Source organism: Pholcus phalangioides, unplaced genomic scaffold (genome assembly GCF_987345545.1).
Source record: "Pholcus phalangioides strain wild (caught in Gottingen) unplaced genomic scaffold, Ppha-v1.0 ptg000003l_1, whole genome shotgun sequence".
Classification (NCBI taxonomy): Eukaryota; Metazoa; Arthropoda; class Arachnida; order Araneae; family Pholcidae; genus Pholcus; species Pholcus phalangioides.
The window spans coordinates 43,117,140-43,126,458 of record NW_028301596.1 but is presented as its reverse complement, the minus strand read 5'-3'; positions in this window follow the sequence as shown (position 1 = coordinate 43,126,458).

Below are 9,319 nucleotides of genomic sequence, written 5' to 3'. Positions count from 1 at the left end.
ATTGAAACTAGTAAATCGATTTTGATCAATGTACTGCATAAAAAAATTAATGAAATATAATATTATTTGATATTTTATAAGTAATAATATTTATTAAAATATCAAATTTGAATCAAAATCTTAATAGTTACTTTTTGTAACGGGTAAAATAATATAAATATTATATACTAAAATTAATTGAAACTGGTAATATTCTGCAAGCTTTTTTTGTTATATTAGGACGCATAAATAACCACTGTTTAAATTTTACAGAAAATTTGATTAATTTAATTGAAATTATTGCTTATAAAATATTACTTAATGCCATTCATATTCGATTTATTTTTTCATTCGGCACAGTAATGAAAATCCAGTTCATAATTTCAATCGAAGAATTGTAGCACTATTAGTTAATAGGTGGCGGAAGGGGTTCTACTACATTGTTGTCTTTCTCACATGTAATAAATAATACTGTACTGGATAATTGTCTTCAATATTTTCAAGAAGGAATATCTTTGCTTATGAAATTTCATATTTACTCTTTTATTGTTATGGACAACATATTGAAATCAAACACAATGTGCTCCCTATTCCGGGGGAAAAAGTTAAAGGGCGATTTCATGTAAGAATAAAATTTTTCCTTTTTACCGGGAGATTCCCAGTACTCACCATGGTCACCCGCCCGCCCCCCCCCTTCCCGCTTCATCCTGCAGCTAGACTCCCTAAGATTGAGATCTTCGGTAGGGCCTCCTCTACAGTTACTTTATACTGTAATAAAACCAAAAAGCAATGAGATTGATATGAAATCAAGTACATCTATTCTCAATGGTTTAAGTGAGCATCATGACCCCCCACAAGGGCCTACCCTTGTTAGGCTCGCGTAGAGGTCATTACGCTCACTTAAAACAATGAGGATAGATGAGCTTCATTTCATACTCAAATTTTCATCGACAACTCACAGATGAACACCCTGTGATTCAATGATTAGCATAATGATTATTTCAGCTAAAGCTATACTGTGAGTTAGTTCTTGTACGGGTGATTTTTGTCACGAATCAAAGCTCTTCATTCGTGAATATTCCTCCCAATAGACTGACAGGGCTCCAACGCTATGTATAGCTAGAGCAGTAATAGGAGGTGTTGGCAAGCACAGAAACCTATGTTCTCACTTTCCGCAGTAGGGTTCCTAATCTGAAAGCTTTGGTAGGCTCCAGGTATGACTCCTGAAGGGGCCACTAATGTATTTTTAATGTGAAAAACAAAAATAGTATCACATCTGATGAGAATCAAATTGGGGGCTCCCAGGCAGGAGCTCTGCAAGACCACTTCCTTTTGGGGCCATGCAGGGACCTGAGTTGAATTGGAGATTTGACGACAAGATCTGGTACGATGATTTATAACAACGAATATGTAAATTGAGAGGTGGTGCCTAAGCCCTCTTTCATTTTGCCCAGGGACTATAATGTTGTTGGGACGACAGTAAGGACATTTTTTTATTTGATAAATATTGAACCTGTTGAACATTATCATCAAGGGTTCCGCGGAAGCGCCTTATAACAAGGGTTCCGCGAGAAACTTTATATTGGAAACTCTCTGATATAAAGAATAAATGTTGGCAACAGAAATGGGCAGTAAGGACATTCGGGAGCCACACAGCACCACACTAGAGATTTTTCTAGTATTGTGTTGGCTGAAAGAGGCATTCGTCGGGCGATGAACAAGGCATCGAAAACTTATGTCCTGCGGGATTCGGCTGAGGCAGTGGTTCCCAACTGCGTATTCCCTGAAGGGCCGTTAGAGGATACACGAAAAGAAAATGGTAATGGCGGCTACTCATCTGAAAAAGAACAAAAGAATTAAAAAAGTTTAAAAAGTATTTTAAAAAGTAGGTAGTGGTTTTTTTACTAATATTGTCAGTTATAATAACATTACAACTGAGGTTAGTTGTATATTGACCTCCCTATCAATAAAATCTTCTGTAACAAAGGGGTTGAGTCTGCTTTAAGGATCGGCTTTCCCTCCTCTGGCCGTGCCCAACTTATGATCCGAATTCACGCACTCCTTCCTCTCGGCTCATTTTTCTTCGGCGTTTTAGATTTGATTGTTGACGCATGCCGTCAACAATTTGTTATGCTGTGCATAAAAACCAAGAATTAAATAATTCGTGTTGTATTTAACTTTTGTTGTGGGTGTTTGTATTGGGACGTGTGCACGTGCTATTCCCACAATTTTCTACTTCAACTTTTCTACCCAGCATCTACTACTCACGTGATTTACGCTATGGATCATTGACTAAAAACTGGATCTGCGCAGAAGCGGAAGTTGACTGAAACACCAAAATGAAGTACCGTGCCCCAGTAAATGTGAAAACATATATTGAATCTGCCCAAAGTGATTCTGTCAAAGCTATTGATGCCTCCTACTACATTAGCTATCGTATTGCGAGACGAGGAAAAAATCACACCATTGATGAAAATTTAATTTCACCGTGCATCAAATATGCTGTCAGATGCATACTTGCAGTGAAGTCTCCTATAATGAGTTTGTGCCTCTGTCAAATTATACGGTGTCTTGAAGAATATAGGGTATGTCAAACGATGTAGAGAGCACAGTCATAAGTCACGTCAAAGGTTGTGAATTTTTTTCTATCTATTCGACTAAGTACCTTTGTTTTTTGCGCAATATTCTGTGCTACTTATAATTGCTAAGAGTACCTGAAAGAGTATTCGAAGAAAATATTTTTATTCGTCACCCATTAAAGGGGTCGAACGACTGTTAAAGACTTATTTGAAACAACTACTTCACCAAACACCAACTCTGACCATATCGCTATATTGCAATTTACTGCCATTAATGAGATAGGTTGGAAATGAAGGCGCTGTCTATTGGTGCTCAAGTTCGTTAGGGAAAATATCTTACCTATAACCTCCCACGGGTTCGAACCCAGGACCGTGGCAGCAACCTTCACGGTGGTAGACGAGCATCTTACCACCGCACCACTCGGGCGCTATTTGAAGCAACTGGTCATTATTTTGTTGAAAAAGGAATTTAATGGTCAAAATGCGTTGGTCTCACCACAGATGAAGCAAAAGTCACGGAAGGTTGCTACTTAGGCCTTCTTGCACGCGTGGCCCCCAAAATGAAATTAATTCACTGCTATATTCACAGACAGAACCCTGCATCGAAACCTTGGCCTCAAAATTTGCGAAACATTGTTGATGAAGCAAACAATGTTGTCAACTTTATCAATGTGAATCTTATCAACTATAGGTTGTTTAAATTGTTGTGCGAAGCCATAGACAGCCTTCACAACGCTTTGCTTTTGCACACTGAAGTTAGGGGATTGTCCCGGGGTTAAGTCCTTTCGCTGCTGTTCGAACTTCGACACGAGGTATTTCGTTTTTAGAAGTGTTCCAAACATTTCACGATTTCTTGTCACAAGTCGAGCTAAATTTAACAGTCGGTCACTTGGAAGGATTAAATTCATCATTTGAAAAATATTTTCCGAGCCGGAAATGTGATTTGCAAGAGTGAAAACACCGTTAGAATAAAACGGTCATAAAAAATGCTGCCGCTGCAATCATGCTGCCCTAGGCGGCCGCTTTGTCGCCTCATGCCCGGTGCCGGTCCTAATGGTCCCAGAAACCTTACGGCATAAACGCAGTGTTACATCCAAACATAATGCCGCGGTATACCATTGCAGAGTGGTGGTTGTCACCTTTACTCTAATTACACCTACAAATGAATTGCGTCCATAAAGCCACACTTAAGCTAAAATATAATGAAAAATCCCATATTTTTTTTTTCAATCCTTGAAAACATCATTTCATTGCAAGTATTCATACACATTATCGATTTTTCTTATTCTCTGTAACTTTTGAACCAGCTGGTATTTAGTGAGTAATTCTGCGTGTATATCAATAACACAACAATAATTTCCTCGAAGCTTCTTCAAAGCCTACATCAATTAACTCAAAGCTCTAGAAAATATCATAACCTATTCTTCTCCGAGTCTTGATTCAACTACAATCGTACTCTGTAATTCTTATTAATTATCAACAAGGATTTACTGAGGAATTCTTCTCATCTGTGAATTAGCGGATGAGACATCTATTGAGTAAAATTCATTATAAACTGTTATTACTGTGATAACTATTTCCTAGAAGCATTTATATGAGGATAGTCCATATAAATTTCCATTGTTAGCCGTGAGTTATACCACGGTAGGGTACAGATGGTTGTTGTAATCCAAGCGTATTATGCGGTATGACGAATTGCATTATCTGCTCTATTTATACGAATTTCACATCGGTTCTTCAAAGGACTCTTTTCTGACCGACTAAGGGATATTTTTAAGAGTGGAGATAATCTCATTGAATGGAAATTCATTTAACTCGGGCGTTACATCCCCATGGCTTGGCGAGAATTCTTTTATCACTTCCGAACACACTTGAGAATCCCGAGAAATCGCGCAAATTTAAATTAACTCTTGCACGAGAATCTATAATTATTTCAACATTTTGAAATCCTATCATCATTAATACTATTTAATCTTGAAACTGCCATTTATTGAGTCTTAAGTGTAACCGAGAAATTTTATCCAGAGCCAGCATTTTTGGAATATGCACCTGAATATACAAAACATTACTTTCCGCGTGAATTCGTGAATCGATCTTCTCTTCTGAGTGCTGCTGTGTATAGATGTTTCTTGGAAGAAATATTTGTAATGTTTTGCAGAAATACAACACGTACCAAGTCGTTAGAAATTCCGTAGAGGAATGTGGACGAGGTGCATGTGTGGTTTAGCAGTTGTGGTACTAGAAAACCCTTGACGTGATATCTTTTTTCTAGTGAACCCTGAAGTCTCATACATGTTCTAAACTCGCCTAGCAAATATCTATGCTCAGTTTCCTCTTGTAGTATATCTATACCCAGTAATCGACTGGGAAATATCCGTGGTCAGTAATCACTCGGAAAATATCCCAGGTCAGTTACTGCTTTAAAAAATGTCCATGGTCACTTGTCACTCATAAAGTACGCACGGTCGCTCATAGTTGGGGAAATATTCATTGATAGTTATCGCTCGGAAAATATCCAGTCAGTTCTTGCTTGAAAATTATCCACGGTCAGTTATAGCTTGAAAAATACCCACGGTCCATTAATTTCCCGGAAAACATCCATTGTCTAGGATTCACCCTAATAAAAATAAGAACCTAAAAAAATATAAAAATAATCACAATCAGCTATCGCCTGAAAAATTTCAATGGTCGAAAAATCCCTAGAGTGAAAATCTCCAGTGTCCAAGAATCACCTTTAAAACATTAATATTTGAATTCGCTTATAAAATGTTCATTTCCCAACAATGACGTAGAAAATAATCCATATTCAAATTCAATTGAAAAATATCTATTTAGAGAACTCAAAGTAATATCCATTTGGAGACGTCTTAAATTCTACAACTACTAGTGAAAAACTATCATAACTAAAACTATAATACTCGCACTGATAATTTCTTGGCTGTACGGTCACACGCTCAACCCCGTACCGATATCCCGGGGGGGGGGGGCAAGAGTTTCGCAGGACCCCGATGATAAACGCTGATGTTGACGTGTGCGTGTGTCCGTATAAGTGCTCTCATATATTTCAAATGAACATTGCGTAATGGATGAAATCATGAGAGAGGATAAACCAACCATTAGAAGATGACTTCTAATTGGTTTTCTTATGTGACTTCCAATAAAATATATAAAACCGATCCACAATCTCGATATTCAATTCGTTAAACAACAATGGTTTCTATATTCTTGAAATCGCACAATCCCTTACGCCAGTAAGGGCCTCCTCACACGTGGATACTCAAATCAAACTCGAGTAGCCTCAACTTGAGAGTTGAGTTGATTTGAAAGAGTCGAGCTGTGCCCGTTTTCCCCTCACAAAGCGCAAATCTCATCGTTGTTTCAAATAAAAACAAATCTCAAAGCCCGGGGAAAATGAGTAAAAACGACGCAGTGTTTAGTTCACCTCCTTATCTCCCTGTACATTATGAAAGAAGATTGGAAAAAAAAATCAATTTTATAGCGATTCCAGCAGCGCAGTTGATGATATTTCATTATATAATTATGAATAAATATCATGCTACACTATTATTTACCGCAAAAAAATGATAAATATAAGAAAATTATGGTTACTTACGTCCATACATTGGAAATAAAATTCATCGTACACTATTCGGTACGGCCATCGGATTCCTTGCATTCTACGTAATTAGAAAAAAAACTTACCTGAAATTAATAAACCATCTGATTACCTGTCAGCCCTAATGAGTGACTGCTAATAATCCTTAATTAAGGTGAGTGAAATCTTCATGTGTAAATATCCAATATTTGGAAGGAGTTGTAGTTCTATAACATGAAACTTTATTTCCTTTTAAGAGCTGATTATGCTGCTACCATACCGAGAGAAAAAAAAATTTAGTGTTTATCTTGGAGGGGGTACGGGTTTTTCCCATATTACCCACATGAAACGTGTGTGTGCTGTGCGTGATCTATACTAACATTACACGCATTCTATTCGAAAGGGATTTGAGGTCAGGGTTGCATTAGGGAACATTTCTGTAGAGAAAATACAAGTTATATATAAAATACTGTATAACTTTGCTTATCTTGTTACAAAATTCAGCGTCCGGCATCTATCGTACAACATCGAACTACGAAGAAATATTTCAAGAGTCACGTTCGACTAGCTCGCAATGTCGCCAGTGAGTCCGTCACAAATACAAATACAACGCCACAACAGGCAAAATGCCCAACGAGTTGGCTGAGAACGTAGGATATTACGTCGCCAATACGCCAATATCTTCGTGTGAGGAACTCCATAGAAATAAACGTGTTCGATCAGCACCTCCTAGAGATAGAAGGTCTCTGCACTGTTTGCCATAACCGTTTGCCGTCATTCACACTACCTAGCAAGTTTGCCACATTTTGAAACATTGCATCCTATTTTGTTTCTTCTTATTTTGGCGTAGAATCTTCCTGACTAGCTCACAAATACCGCATAGTGATTGGATGTGGGGCATAGAAATCGCCAATTCTGAGCCCGATCATTTCTTTTTCTCGCAACGATGATACTGGCACGAGCGGGGAATTTTTTCCCCTGAATATTCTCAGGGAAAATGGACTACTTACTGACGTCACAAGCAGACTGCGGAGGCCTATCTCTGGGACGTGCTGGTTCGATCTTCAGATACCGAGTCTCCTATGAGTCGTAAGACTTAAGTATCCCCGTATTAGGAGGCCCTAACAGTTCAGCAGAATATCTCCACCACGAACATCGCGCAAAGTGCGTAAAATGAATTTTTCTTCCCTTCAATTATTTAGGTAAAGGGTCGTCAATTCCAGGAACGCATTTCTCACACAACTCAATACGCTACAGCCGATAAATATATATTTTTTGCTTATTATGTTTAAAAAACGCTTCATTCCCAACAAGCAAAATCTGAACGATAATTAGTGGAAGAGTTCTTTGTTCTTTAACGTCTCCCCTAGTTATTTTTAAAAAAAATATTAATTCTGGAATATTTTTTTCCCTTTCTCAAATACTACGTGCAAACCGTTAATTGCTGGAGGATATAATTAACTACAAAACAACAAAGGGGAGAAGAAAAAAAACTAAAAATCTTCCCTATCATTATTTAGAGGAATTTTATTTCATTTTGAAAAAGGATAGCCTCGAAATACTGTGTTTTCCGAATAATTTTTCACAAGACTTCGAGATTGCAAAACAAGAAGCGGTTCGACGGACAAACACAGATTTATTTACAGGACAGCAATTTACACGTATTTACAGGCTAATCAGAGAGCTAACAACTTTCTCGCAAAGTTCAATCACAACTGACTTTTCATCCAGTCTCTCTCTATTCGAGCCTTGTGAGCGCCACACTATTTATAACCCTTGTAGAAACTTCGAGAAATATATAGAATGTTCTACAAAATTCTATTTTACAGTTTCCAAGTTGGCGGCGCCACCGTACGGAGGTGTGGGAACCACTGTCTGGAGGGACGGGACCTTCCAGAATGTTCTCACGAATAGCACCTTTCTCCGATAAACCGAAACCTGTATCAACTCTCGTTGCCGACAGAAGATTGTGATAAAGAATTGCGCCATCTATCGTTTATAGTTCGTAACAACTGTTATATAATGAATGATATTGCATAAGGTTTTTCAACAGAAACAACAACACAATAAGTTATTTGGGAGAGTTTCCTAGAATAATATCTATATACGGTGTTAGCTGCCAACTCTCAAATTTCTGCAGCAAGGGTGCTCAACCTTTAGGACAGTCCGGACAACTTCATTGGTTTGAACTCTGTTGTGATTAAATTGAGTTATCTGGAACTCTGTTGTGATTAAATTGAGTAATCTGGAACTCTGTTGTGATTAAATTGAGTAATCTGGAACTCTTTTGAAACCCCCAAACTTCGGTCTCCAGCCCTTATGTGCCACTGAGCACACGTGCAATTTTTCTCCCTGGTCATTGGGTTCAGCTATCAATTTTTAGTCAAATGGCTTGTACGTTGCATCTACTTGATAGCTGTCTCCATGGGGAAAACGACGTGATTTAATACTTGCGAGCACGGGACAAGGGGGCCACTACTATTAATCTTTGCTAATTTTTCCGGCACAACCCTGTCTCTTTTGAGGTAAAGAAAGTATGTTGCTTTGCATCAGTCCGGGGTTGTGAGCGGTTCTATCTATCTATCTGGAACTGTGCCGCGGGTAAATTCAGTGATTTGTAACTGCAACGCGAGTAAATTGAATGATGTAGAACTGCAACGCGGGCCTCCATGGTGGTACACGAGCCATTTGTCACTGTTGTTGAACTCAAAAGTTGTCACAGCTGTGAAACAAGCATTTACTCTCATAGATTGTGAGTGATCATTCAGACGCAGCAATAATGCACTGCAGTAGAACCTATTGATAACAGACTCCCAGGGAGTGGCCGTTAATACAATAAGAGATACTAAGCCCCGGCCCGGCAGACATAGTTCGCCATACGGGGTTCCCCGAAGGGAGCATTTATTTTCTCCACAAAAGAAAAAAAAAATCATCAACTTTACATCTTGCCCCAGGCAGCAACCATTAACAACTCGCGAGCAGCAATTTAGTGTCCCTGGGGTTTATAATAATTGCTTCACTTAAGTATTATACACTGCTGGCCACCGTAAATGCAACACCCTGAAGGAAGTATGCAAATAATATGAAATTTACAACATGCATTAGCGGAGGTGAGATATGCAAATGATTAGAATTTCAGCGCAGACGCACATCACGCGCGCCTGTG